The sequence below is a fragment of the Diceros bicornis genome, chromosome 3 (genome assembly GCF_020826845.1).
Source record: "Diceros bicornis minor isolate mBicDic1 chromosome 3, mDicBic1.mat.cur, whole genome shotgun sequence".
Classification (NCBI taxonomy): Eukaryota; Metazoa; Chordata; class Mammalia; order Perissodactyla; family Rhinocerotidae; genus Diceros; species Diceros bicornis.
In genome coordinates this window covers 45,948,207-45,961,262 of record NC_080742.1, presented here as the reverse complement: position 1 = coordinate 45,961,262, position 13,056 = coordinate 45,948,207, and the positions used below count along the sequence as shown (strand labels likewise).

General features: G+C 37.5%; 1 protein-coding gene across 4 annotated transcripts in view; it reads left to right on the top strand.

The window, feature by feature from the left end:
* The first annotated feature begins 942 nt into the window (after nucleotides 1-942).
* The window catches only part of MACC1 (MET transcriptional regulator MACC1), a 70,166-nt gene continuing 58,052 nt past the window's right edge, over nucleotides 943-13,056 (top strand). For 3 of the 4 annotated variants that reach the window (XR_009216260.1, XR_009216259.1, XM_058526818.1), the window contains exon 1: nucleotides 943-1,394. The gene's annotated coding sequence lies outside the window, so the exon portion shown is untranslated. The remainder of the gene's footprint in view (nucleotides 1,395-13,056) is intronic. The other variant, XM_058526832.1, reaches the window with a different exon arrangement.

The window sequence follows — 13,056 nt, the reverse complement described above, 5'->3', positions numbered from 1 at the left end:
TTTAAAGAATATTTTAGGGAGAAGAAACAGCAACCCTACAAAATCGGTAGGGTTTGGGAAAATAGAGAGCCATTTGTTTTGGAAGGAATATAAATGACTTAAGAGAGAGTTAGCTTCTAGTCAAGAGATTGAGAGACCTGTGACAAAGGAAAATAGGATGTGATAAAGGATGACCCAAGGGGAGTTTTCAACAGAGCTCTGGGTGGGTTAAGTAGCCTGGGCGCAGGAAGCCCCAGTGTTCCTTAGGGAGGTGGCATGTAGAAAGGAGGGAGAGAAAGTGCAGAAAAGAGAAAAGAAATTTTTCCTTTGTCACCATTCTGCCATTTGCTTACTTTAAATGAATCTTCCCATTATGTGTTTGGGCCCAGACCAAGCCAGGGCTTGTCTATGTCCGCTTTCTGGGCTGTGTCTAATGGGAAATAAAAAGCTAGAGAAAGATGCTGTATGAACAAATGGAGGAAACACATTTCTTAGTTTTTGTTTGTTTTTAATATTCTCTGTTCCTGACGTTGCAAAGAAGTCAACAATTATTGTACCTTTCATTTTACCCAAGTTTTAAAGTTTCTTTTTTCTTTATTTTCTCCAGTTTTTTTGTTCTTGGGTTTTAAGCAATCAGAAATAATGGTGGAATGTACAAGGAAAACACAAAAATTCAAGAAATAGAAAGAGAAACGGAAATATCAACAAGGGTTCCATCTTGCTCACATTTTTAAAAGCACGTTTTAAAACATCCAGGGCATTTTGGAAGATAATGGGTAAAAGGTATCATTATATCTGTAGCACCTCTGAGTGACAATCACAGTGCTGATGTAGGAGGAACTAGAGGCAGTCACACCTCACCTGGGAAGTCCTCATTCACCTGCTCCACAGGGCAGTGAGGCATCCTCAACTCTGAGTCACCGAAAGAGAATCTGGCGGGGCAGGTTCCACGGCGGCATGAGAATTTGTTTGCATGAAGATTTTTTAGTTCTTGCCAAACGTCTTATTCCTTGGCAAACATCAAACCACTTTTGTTTCTTTTTATAGAAATAGGTACATATTTAAAGGTTGTTCTTGGATATACCCACTTGATTTTTTTTAACTTAATTGCTTTTCAATCTATTTACCTTTCTTCCTAGGGTGAAACTGTAGCTATCCACCCTCTTCTCCTGTTTTCAGGTGAGAAGTCTGAATTGTGGGTATTGTAGTTTTTTTGCCTATTAGGGTTTCTGGTTGGGCAACCTTGGAGCCACACTGGGAGGACTTCTAATCCCAGGTGGCTCGGTACGCAGCAGTTCAGTCGCAGCCCACAGAGCAAGGCACGTTTGAAGAGAGTCCTTGGTTTTGGTAGAGTGACTTCCATTCAATAAAATAATGTTCCTGAACTGAAGAAACTGGAGTTCATTTCCACAACTGTAAGTGTTGTTCTTAAAAAATTAATATTTTTTCGCTATTGATATATGGCACACACTAGGAAACTGTGTCATTTCCAGAACAATTGAACAAACTGAATGCTTCTTCCATCCCAAACCCTGCTTGGAAAGACAAAAGGGAAGGTAATTATATTCTGTGGGTTTGTGGGATGTGGTTTAGAATAAACTTTGAGACATAGAATAGAATAATACCTTGAGACATGATGTACAGTAAAATAATTTATAAAAAGAGGAGGAAGACACGCAACATTCAAAATCAAATGTAGGAAAAAAAAAAACACCAGAAAAACACCCTGAATTGCTTCATATATGTAGATGGTTGAAATCCCCTGAAAATTTTAAATATTTCTAAAGGCAACCAGGTGTGTTGAAAAGACTATGGGCTTTGAAGTCAGGTAAAGTTGGATTCAGTGGCCCCACTATTTGTTAGATGTGTGAACTTTGGCAAGATGCTTCACCTTGTTGAGTTTCAGTTTCCTCATTTGTAAAGTGGGTATAAAACCTACGTCATTGGGTTAATAGAATGAAGTTAGCATAGTGCATTGTACTAAATAGATGGTTAGATAGTAACTGATAGATGATAAACTTGGCTTCTTCCTAATAAAGTTTCAATTAAGCTTCAAAAACAGATTAAAGAGACAAAAAATGCTGTATGATTCCACTTATATGAGGTAGTTAGAGTAGTCAAATTAATAGAAACACAAAGTAGAATGGTGGTTGCCAGGGGCTGGGGGGAGGGAGAAATGGGAAATGTTTAATGAGTATGGAGTTACAGTTTTGCAACTTGAAAACATTCTGGAGATTCATTGCACAACAATGTAAATATACTTAACACTATTGAAATGTACACTTACAAATGGTTAAGATGGTAAATTTTATGTTGTGTGTTTTTCACCACAATTGGAAAAAACAGATAGAAGAGCATGTAGTGAAAATTCTGGTGCCTCCCATTTACTAAGGTGTCCCTGACTCCTTAGACATGTCTAAGTCCACTTTCAGTGGATCTAATTTCAGGGTAGATGCTGGATCACCTATATTAATGTCCGGTTTTTACATAACAATAATTAGTAGTGATAATGATGCATTTCTGGTATACTCTTAAAGTTGTCTGGACCTTTGTGGTGATCCTTTTATACTCTCCTTAACTTAATTACATAATTATTTCTAATTCACAATAGTGATTTTTAATGTGACTTCATGTGTACTGTATAGAATATAGGAATTATGAAGTGGTAATTATTAGTTACAACTAACTTGAAAACTTAACTATAACTCAAATGTATTATTTATTCCAGTTTTCTCACCTTCCCTGTAGCTAACTTATAAACAGATTATTTTTATGTGTGTCTTAGAGATAAAAAAAGACTATTAACACAGGATCTATTAAACACCATCTTATCTTAAAATATGTTAGCTAATTTGGAGGACAAAAGACAATTTGGAATTATATTGATTCTAAACTTGAAAGCAGGTCATTGTTGGATTTTTGGAAAATTTTTTCTTGAAAGTCCACACATATGCCTAGCTGTGTGTTAAGACTAAGTATCATTTATAGTATTTGGTGATAGCAGAAGGTGATAGTAACCAGTATTTGTGCCAAGTTGCAAAGTTTTGCATGTGATACACCATTTAAATGTAAACTCTCTCAGGAGCTATTCAGCAAATCCAGGGTAGCATTAGAATGAAAACAAAGGAGAAGGACAGCTGCAGAAGCACTTGATAAATATAGTACACAATCTAAAAGGGCACCATTGTTTTTGCTGTTGAATGCCATCTGTGGTCTATTCTCTCTAGGAAGTGTCGGTTATCCATTTAACAATTACTTTTAGCAGTTCTACACTATTCTCCCACTGGGCTGGGCCTTGAGGTTAAAGAGTGACTGAAGCATAGCCCTTGAGGAGATCCTAGTCTGCTAGAGAAGATATGTACTCATAAATAACTAAAGGGAGGAAGTCCGAATCCATCAATCACTCGTGCCATTCCTGGAGTCACTGTTGGTTAATTCCCACTCCTTAGAAGGCATGATGCTCAGTATCATGGGATTAAAGAGAAGCCTCCATAAATCTTTGCTTGAGTTGTAATCATTGCAGACCAGAAAAAAATAAATTTGAAAACTTGTATGAGTCAGCAAAAGCGGAGTGAAGTGACTTTCCAAACGCGGAAGAAACACATGCCCAGAATGCCAGAGGAAGGGGAGGTCATGGTGTAATGAATATCAAGAGGATACTTGAGAAAGTGGTGGAGATGTAACCAGGACTGGAAGGATATGCAGAGTCAAAATTGGCAGAAAAAGATGAAGAGAATATCTCATCTAAAGTAGAGTTTCCCAAACTTTGTATGGATGAAATGATTTTAGGCAATAGATGGACTAGAAAATCAGTAACATTGAGTTACACAGTGAGAAAGTTACATTTTTCAAATTACTTTCAATTCTTCAAGGACAAAGTTTTGTTGTTGATATGACTAAAATTCTTCCAACACTTGTTTAATCCTCCTTTATAACAACAATAGAGTAAGTAACAGGCTCAATGATTTTAGCAGGCAAAAAGTATTTAGTTGTAACAACTTTTAGAATAACATTTATTTTTATAGCTATTGTCTATTTATTCCAATAGATACTGGTTTTTCCATTTATGGTACTGATAGAAATTTTCTTTAAAAGACTTATCTGAGCTCAAATGAGAGTAGATTTACAGCAAATATTAAGTAAAATATAGTTCAGGAGCCAGCACTTATGGTCTAGTAGTTAAAGTTCAGCACGCTCTGCTTTGACAGTCCAGGTTCAGTTCCCAGGCACAGAACCACACCACTCATCTGTCAGTAGCCGTGCTGTGGTCATGGTTCACACAGAGGAACTAAAGGAACTTACAACTAAAATATACAACCATGTACTGGGGCTTTGAAGAGGAAAAATAAAGTGAGGAAGGTTGGCAACAGATGGTAGCTCAGAGTGAATCTTTCCCAGCCAAAAAAAAATAGTTCAGATGGTACTTGGTAATGGAAAAATGAAAAGATATCAGAATGTCTGAAGTTTGGGAAACACTGAAGTAGATGCAATGTCAAGTACAAAAGTTAGGCAGTGAAATTAAATAGGCTGTTTTTATGTATACCTGAAAAGGAGAGATATTGGGTGTTTTTTTTTTCTTTTTTTCTTTTTTTTCTTCTTTTTTCTTTATTTCTTTTTTTTTTATAATTTTATTTATTTATTTTTTCCCTCAAAGCCCCAGTAGATAGTTGTATGCCACAGCTGCACATTCTTCCAGCTGCTGCATGTGGGACACGGCCTCAGCATGGCTGGAGAAGTGGCGCGTCGGCACGCGCCCGGGATCAAACCCGGGCCGCCAGCAGCAGAGCGCGCGCTCAACCGCTAAGCCATGGGGCAGGCCTGCGATATTGGGTGTTTTATGGAGGGTATCCTAATAAACAGACAATAGCTATAAAATAGCTAAAAACAGCTTTGGGTGATGATGCAGGAATAAGGTTGATTGTGGAAGCTTTAAAAGGATTTGGACTTCAGCTTCTAGATGGTGGAGTTCCAAAAGGGTCCTGACTCAGGGACAACATCTTGAAGGCTGTGCTTTAGGAAGATCATCCAAGGAATGGCATATAGGTGGGTTGGAGCATAGGGAACATGAATGAAGAGAGAACACGTTGGAAATAGGTTTTAACAATCTAAGCATGAATAAATACCGGGCGCTGGGAATGAAAATGGGAAAGAAGAGAGGGATGAGAAAGTCATTCAATAAAAAAGAAAATTGAGTAATAATAATAATAAAAAGATGACAGCCACAATGCTCTTGAGTTTTTAAGGCTGGTGGCCTGAGAGAATGATAGTAACACTCAGGCAAAAGAGAGGGAGCTAGTTTTTATGGGGGGAAATGATCCTTGGTACTTCAGGCAATTTGAAATTGAGATGAGGCGACTCTTTGGTGGAAATGGAACTGCATTGTTAATCACATGGGATTGGAATTCTGGAATCTCTGAAAAGAAATGGAGACAGCAAGTACCTCCTTCATTAAAATGAAACTTAGTTCCGCTCTTCCTTCTGCCTCACTCAAGGAGGAATGCTGAAGAAAGAGAATCTTCAGGTATCCAGGGATGGGAAGGGGAAGGAAGAGTAGATTGACTGTTTCCTCCCAAGATTTTATTTTCTCTTGGGTGTTCTCTCTTGATTACTGTAGCCACCCCTTGCCTCAGAGATGAGGCTTCCTTATAGGAGGCTTTTTTAGAATAAACAAAAACATCTTCATCTCTAGCCAGGAGAATAGCTACCAGGTTTAATTTCCAGGAATGGTAGAGCAGAGTTTTGTGTGTCTTCTATTTCTATTGGGAAAAGCACTTAATTCAGATGTTTCCCTAATACATACAATACATAGTAGACAGATATTTAAAGATAGATAGATATCACAAAGACTTGTCTACTCACCTCACAGCTTAACAAATATAATATTAGAAATTAAAAATAATAAAGCAGGGCCGGCCCTGTGGCTTAGCGGTTAAGTGCGCGCGCTCCGCTACTGGCGGCCCGGGTTCGGATCCTGGGAGCTCACCGACGCACTGCTTCTCTGGCCGTACTGAGGCTGCGTCCCACATACAGCAACTAGAAGAATGTGCAACTATGACATACAACTATCTGCTGGGGCTTTGGGGGAAAAAAACGAGGAGGATTGGCAATAGATGTTAGCTCAGAGCCGGTCTTCCTCAGCAAAAAGAGGAGGATTAGCATGGATGTTAGCTCAGGGCTGATCTTCCTCAAAAAAAAAAATAATAATAATAATAATAAAGCACTCTCCCTGATCCTGTTCCTCTCTTTCACACCTCAGAGGTTAATGCTATCCTGTTTTTGTAGATTATCTCTCCATTGCATGTTTGTATTCTATCTGTTTTTATTTTTATGTTTTTACTCTTTCCACTGCTATGTGAATATATCCATAAACAGTATATAATATTGTTTTGAATGTTTAAAAATTTTATATAAACGTTAGAGTATACGTTATTTATCTGCAACTTGCTCTTTTCTGTTACCCTTGTACTTTTGAGATTAATCCATGTTGATCCTTGTAGCACAATTATTCACTTTCATAGCTACAAAGTATTTTGCTATCATAAGCAGTTCTATAATAAATATTCCTATACATGCCATTTGTGTACAAATGTAAGAATTACTGTAGTGGATATTTCTAGGAGTAGATTTGCTGAGCCATAGGCATATGCATCTTCAATTTTATGTGGTACTGACAAATTACTTTCCAAAATATTTACACCACATTATATTCCTAGTCAAAATGAATGAGAGTTCCTATTTCTCACCATTCTCAACACACTTGTCTATCTCAAATGTTCTAATTAAATAATCTTTCCAGACATAGCTGAAAACCAGATGCTTGTGGCATCCGGGAGACTAAGACATGTTTGGAACACTCCACTCTCTACAATATAGTGCAAAAGCTGATCTCAAATCAACTTCCTTGTTTCTCAACCTTGGTTGAGAGACATTTACTTTAGTATTAATTATATTAACAATAATATTGATAATTACACAACTCCATTGAATGCTTACCATGTGCCAAGTACTGTTCTAAGTGCTCTAATTACATTATCTTATTTAATTAATTTTGGGGGGCAAATAATGATATCATAGCCATTTTAGAGAAGAAGAAATTGATTCACAGAAATATTATATCAATAGTTAATAAGTAGAGGTGATGGATTTCCTATCTACTCAGTCTATTCCAGCCAGGACAGGTGAGAAACAATAGGTGGGAACAGAGAGGAAAGAGAGAAATTTAAATATCATAGTCCATAACTTCCAAAAGTTTAGAATCTAATTAATATTTAAATAACATCAAAAGAGTATAATTAAGTAATGGGAAGTCTCAAATAAGTGGTATATTTGTACTGGAGAGAATTTGATTTTGTCTAGAAAGATTGGAAAATGATTCTTAGGTGATCTAAGTGATCTAAAGGTGATCAAACTTTACTAAGCCTTGGAGACAAGAGAAAGGAAGTTAAAGAGGCAAGAAATTGAAGGAGTCACTTTTTAGAAAATATGGGGAAGTGGAAAGTACAAGATATATTTAGTAGAGTTAATTTATCCAAACGTTAATTCAACAAATAATTTCTAAACACCAACTATGTATGAGGCACTGAGCTAAGTTGTGGGATACAGAAAGGCACCATCCCTCCCCACAGATAGGGGTGCTTGGGGGTGTAGTATTTGGGTAATGGGAGCAAAAATATGAAGGAAATAAGACTGAAAAGAAAGGTTGCCTCTAATTACGAAGGATTTTCAAATATTAGTCTAAGGAGTGTGCACTTAATTCTGAAGGCAGTGAGGAATGGGTGTGAGTCACTGTGAGGTGAATGGTATTATTCATTTATTTATTCAGTGAACATTTATTCTACCTGTACTTTGTTTTGTGCTGAGGATATACAGAGGAGCTGATATTATAGAGGAAATGACAAATATGTATGTAAAATTGATCATACAATGTGAGAACTAAGGCAGGGGTTTGCTCAGGATAGAGATGCCTAACCCAGGCTAGGGAAGTGTGGTGAGGAGAGGGCGGACCACGGAGAGAGATATTCCAATATGCTTTTTGGGATAAAGGAAATTGCTTGAGGAAATTTGACAAAAGAGTTTAGTCTTTTATAAAATAGCATTTATTTTTTTTGTGTGTGTGATTTCAAAAGTGTTGCATGTTCACTGTAGAAAACTTGAGAATGTCAATCATACACAACAAGGATATACATCTTTAAGATTTATGTGTATATCCTGTTACTCTTTTTACACTTATAATAGATAGTAAGAATTAATAATTTATGAAAAATGTTATGTGATCATTTTAGTTCCCTTAACAATATACTACACATTTCCATATCATTGTATATTCTTCTATGACATGATTTTAAATTGCTCATTTGAATGTGATATTATAATTTAACCAATCTTCTACTCTTAAAAATATATGTTTCTTCCAATATTTGCTATTATGAATAGTACCACATTGAACATTCTTGTACAAAAATCTTAGGACATAGCCGATTATTTTTAAAGATAAATTTCTAGAATTTGAATTATAGGCCATAATACCCACCAAAACTCCTGACCATATCATACAAGAGAAAGAAAGCCTGTATAGAATATTTAACAAGAAATTGAATTGATGAAACTTGCATTTTGGAAAGATCATCCTTAAAATATTGTGACGTGAGAATAGAAAAGATTGGAGGCAGCAGACCAAGTAGAATTTATTTCATAAATCTAGGTGAGAAGAAAATAGAGCCTACACAAATGAAATTGTATTAGTGACGAAATGTGGCAGAAGATTTTAGAGATATTAATTTTACAGAAATTAGTGGATTAAGGACAGTGACTGGGGAGCAGGAATGGGGTCAAATTGATTGTGGATTACCTCTCCATTTCTGAGATAAGTAACTAACTGGGTGCATGGTGGTGTCCTTGTTCCTTTAGGCAGGGAAGGCAGGAGAAACAGGTTTGGGGGGAAGGACGGGTGAGTTCAGTTGAGGCTAGTGGACTTTGACATGCCTGTGACCATCCACACGGAGAAATTGCTTAAGCAATTAGACAGGTCTGGGAGTCAGGAGTGCACGTGGAGTAGAGATAGATAGATGTGAGAGTCAGCAATCCCTAGGCGTAGCTACAGTCATGGATGTGGACGGGATCTCCCAGAGGTATTAAGGACTGCAGCATGAGAAGAGTAGGGGGCTCATGGTGGTGCCCTCTGATATAATAACGTTAAGGTTTAATCAGAGGAAGAAACAGCCATAGTGGAGACTGAGAAGGAGAGGCCAGAGAAATAGGAGGAAATCCAATGGAGAATAGAGTGAGTGAAGACAAAGGGGAACTTTTCAAGAAGGGAGAAGTTAATAGTGTCACATGTCACAGCAAGGCCAAATAAGAAGGAGAGGTGTCCTTTGAATTTCACTGGAAGTCTTATCCAGGGCAGTTTCAGTAGATTGGCAGGGAAAGACATCAGAATGCCATGATTCGCCCTGTGTCTCAAGAAGATGACTTTGGTGGCAGTGGGTGGAATGGCTTAGGGAAGGAAGAGATGAGAAAGTGGGAGACAGGTGAAATGGAGAGGTGATTGGGGCTCTGGAGAGGAGGTAATAGGGCCTAACCCAAGGTGGTTGCCATAGCATTGGATAAAAAGAAACTGTGGCAGCAGGATTTTTCAAGCAGATAGATATGATGTCTGTGAAAGAGGATGGAGCTCAAGAGGGCTCCAAGATTTTCATCAGGAATGACTGAGGAGATTGTGAAACCATCAACAAAAGCAGAGTCCAGGAAAAGAAATAAGCAATTTTGTTGTTGGAGTTAAGGAAGGAGAGATGAGTTCCACTTTGGATATGTTGAATTGAGGTATATATGGAGATGTGTAAGGGTATGGCAGCATTCACACAGAGATGTTCTGAAGGGCTGTTAGGGTTCTGCTGCTCAAGAAAGAGATCTAGGTTAGAGACACAGATCACTAAGCCTTTCCTGTAAAAATGGGATTTGGAATCATGGGGAAGGCTGCAATGGCTCAAAGAGATCACTGAGAGTGAGAACAAGAAAATGGAGGGGAATGTTTAAATAAATATGTAACATAGGCAGAGCCACAGCAGAAAACAGGGAATGAATGATCAAGCAATAGCTGGAAAACCACTAGAATATTAATTCAAGAAAGTAGAGGAGGGGGCAGTTTTAGGAAGCGGAGGTCGTGACCTAATCAGCCACAGACAGGGCAAGCAGGAAGAGGACCAAGGAAGGCCTTTGGGATCTGGGCTTCTTCCAACTCTTGTTTGTCCTGGAAAATATATTTTTAGAATATTTATTGCAATACTGTAATTTATGTTGTCTTTTAGTGCTTTTTTCTCATTTTTTTTCCTTTTGTGTGGAATTAAATACTTAGCTTTAATTCTATAACCTAGCTTTCAATTTCTCTTCCTGACTGAAGTTACAGGAAATATTTTATGACCAACCTTATGTTATTAGAAAAAAGCCAGTTTGACTTCACGAAAATTTATTAGAGATAAAACTATATGTGGGTTTCTCTTCCCATTTTTTTGCCATTCTAAAGAAATAAATTGTAATTCACATATTAATTCATATATCAGACTTTTTTTTATTTGCTAAAACTTTGTCCTTGATATCTGTAGCATAAATTTAATTCTAGACCCTAAGACTAAGGAGTTAGGAGGAACCTCTTTATCCTTTGCTAATTAAAAAATAGCAAGTCTTCGGCAAAGTGAGCAGTCTCTCTTTTTTGGCTGATTTTAATCAACTGAGAAGTCAGTACAAAATATTACTTGTTTTTGAATCTCAAGAATCAAGCATCATTTCCCAGGTGTAAAGGTTAATTCCCTCCATATTTTCATGTAGCTTAAAAACTTATGGTATGAATGTAGTTTTTATGTTATGCCTGTAATTCAACCTGTTTTTTCTGTATTCTCCCGTGAAAAGAAAGCATGGTTGTTACAGCTCACGCATTTACTGAAAAATACAGACTCATTATTCTGTCTTTGGTGTTTCGTTCATGTTTCCAAAGGTTGATGTTATTATAAATGAACTGGTCAGTTGTTCGGGAGTTGCATTTCACTCGGTCTTATTTTTTTTTAATTATTTATTTATTTATTTTCTCCCCAAAGCCCCAGCAGATAGTTCTATGTCATAGCTGCACATCCTTCTAGTTGCTGTATGTGGGACGCGGCCTCAGCATGGCCGGAGAAGCGGTGCGTCGGTGTGCGCCCGGGATCTGGAACCCGGGCCTCCAGTAGCAGAGCGTGCGCACTTAACCGCTAAGCCACGGGGCTGGCTTGGTCTTAGATTTAGACACAACTGGGTCAGGATGTCAGGGCTGAAAAAAATATGTTGGAGACTTTGTGCCAAAAAGAAAGACTTGAAAATAATATTTAAAAAAATTGACCAATGAATAGAATCTTTAATATGTATCCAAGTATATTTGAAAGATATTAAAGAAAAAACTTAAAGTAACCCTTGCACACAATAAAAAATCCAAATAATATAAAAGCATACAGAATGAAAAGTAAACTGGAAACGCTAGGTTTCAGATTTCTAGTCTCTGAGTCCTCTCCTCAGAAGTACAGCTTGGCAGCTTTCAGTTTCTTTTGAATTCTTCCCGTAATAAATATTCTAAGCATATAGAGTGTCTAGTACCCTTCCTTTTTTTACTTAATGTATTTTAGTGATTGACCCATATCATTGCATATGAAGATACCACATTATTTTCTACCACAATGGTTATGGATATGCCAAAGTTTATTTATTGGTCTCATATTGACAATTTTTATGTGTTTTCTAGTCTTTAGCTACTATTAACACAGCTGCAGTGATCAAGGGTGTTATATTGGAAAATTTGGCGAAGATTTTTAGACAACTGATTTCAGATACCAAAAAGAGGTATTTGACTAAAATCTCGTTTGGGAAAAGTTTTTCACAATTCTTGCCCCTTCACCCACTTCCAGGTTATAAAGAAAAATAAAGGGAGAAAAAACACTGAGAGGATTTTGTGAGAATGATTTTTGGAGAGCTAGTCCAAGTAGAGAGGTAGGAATGAGGGATGGTGCTTTTTTACCTCCAGCTTAGAGGAGGTGACTTCGTTGCGCACTCCTGGAAAGCTTGATGTGTTTTCCTGCTAGACAGCCAGAGCTGAAGGAGGGATAGCTAAGGAAAAATTAGATGCATTGCTCACTTGACAGGCGGTACAGTCATAAGCTTCTGAGGATCCCTCGAAGATCACTCGCTTATGGGCGCGTGCGCACCCTCCCCTCCACAGTATCAGCAATAAGCATTGCAGAGGCAAAGCCAGCTTTCAATTATACCTGTAGAATAAAAATGTCCTGTTTTATTTCTCCTTTTCCTTCCTTGTTCTCCAACATTGGCTTCAGTAACAGGGGTTTGCAAGTTGGGTGATGGAGGATGTGAGGTAGAAAAAGAGAAGATGTGCACTCTACTCCCTCCCCAGAAAGCTGTGGACTTGTAGGGCACGGAGGCAGGGGGACCTATTTTACACTGGAAGATTGCTGTGCTGATGGAAATATTGGGCGAGGCATTCTCATTTATGAATCAAAACTAAATTTTGTAACTTAAAGTAACCACATGATTTTCTTTAACTCTGAGTGACCGGAAGATAAACGGGGCCAACTGGGGAATTTTCATCAGTGGTATGGGACAAAACTCCCCCTAGTGAATACACTTTTAAAAGGAAAGTGGTGGACAAAAATACAATTGCATTCTGATTCCTCTTACAAATTGTGTTTAAAATGGTTACATACCCATCTTTGCCTACATGTAAGGGAAACAGTCGTTCTTAAACAAGGCCAGTGTAGTCATCTATGAATTTCCAGAGCAGAGTAAATTAACTTGCAGTAGGAATAATTGAAACTAAAACCATACTCTAGGGCTGCACTTTCCAATATGGTAATTACTAGCTGTATGTGTCTTTTAAAATGTAAATTAATTAAAATTAGCTAAAATTAAAAATTCAGTTCCTCAGTTGCACTAGCCATATTTCAAGTGTTCAGTAACTACATGCAGCTATTGACTACCTGATTTGACCATGCAGATACAGAACATTCCCAAATCAGAGAATTTTTGGTCCTTATCACAGACATTAAA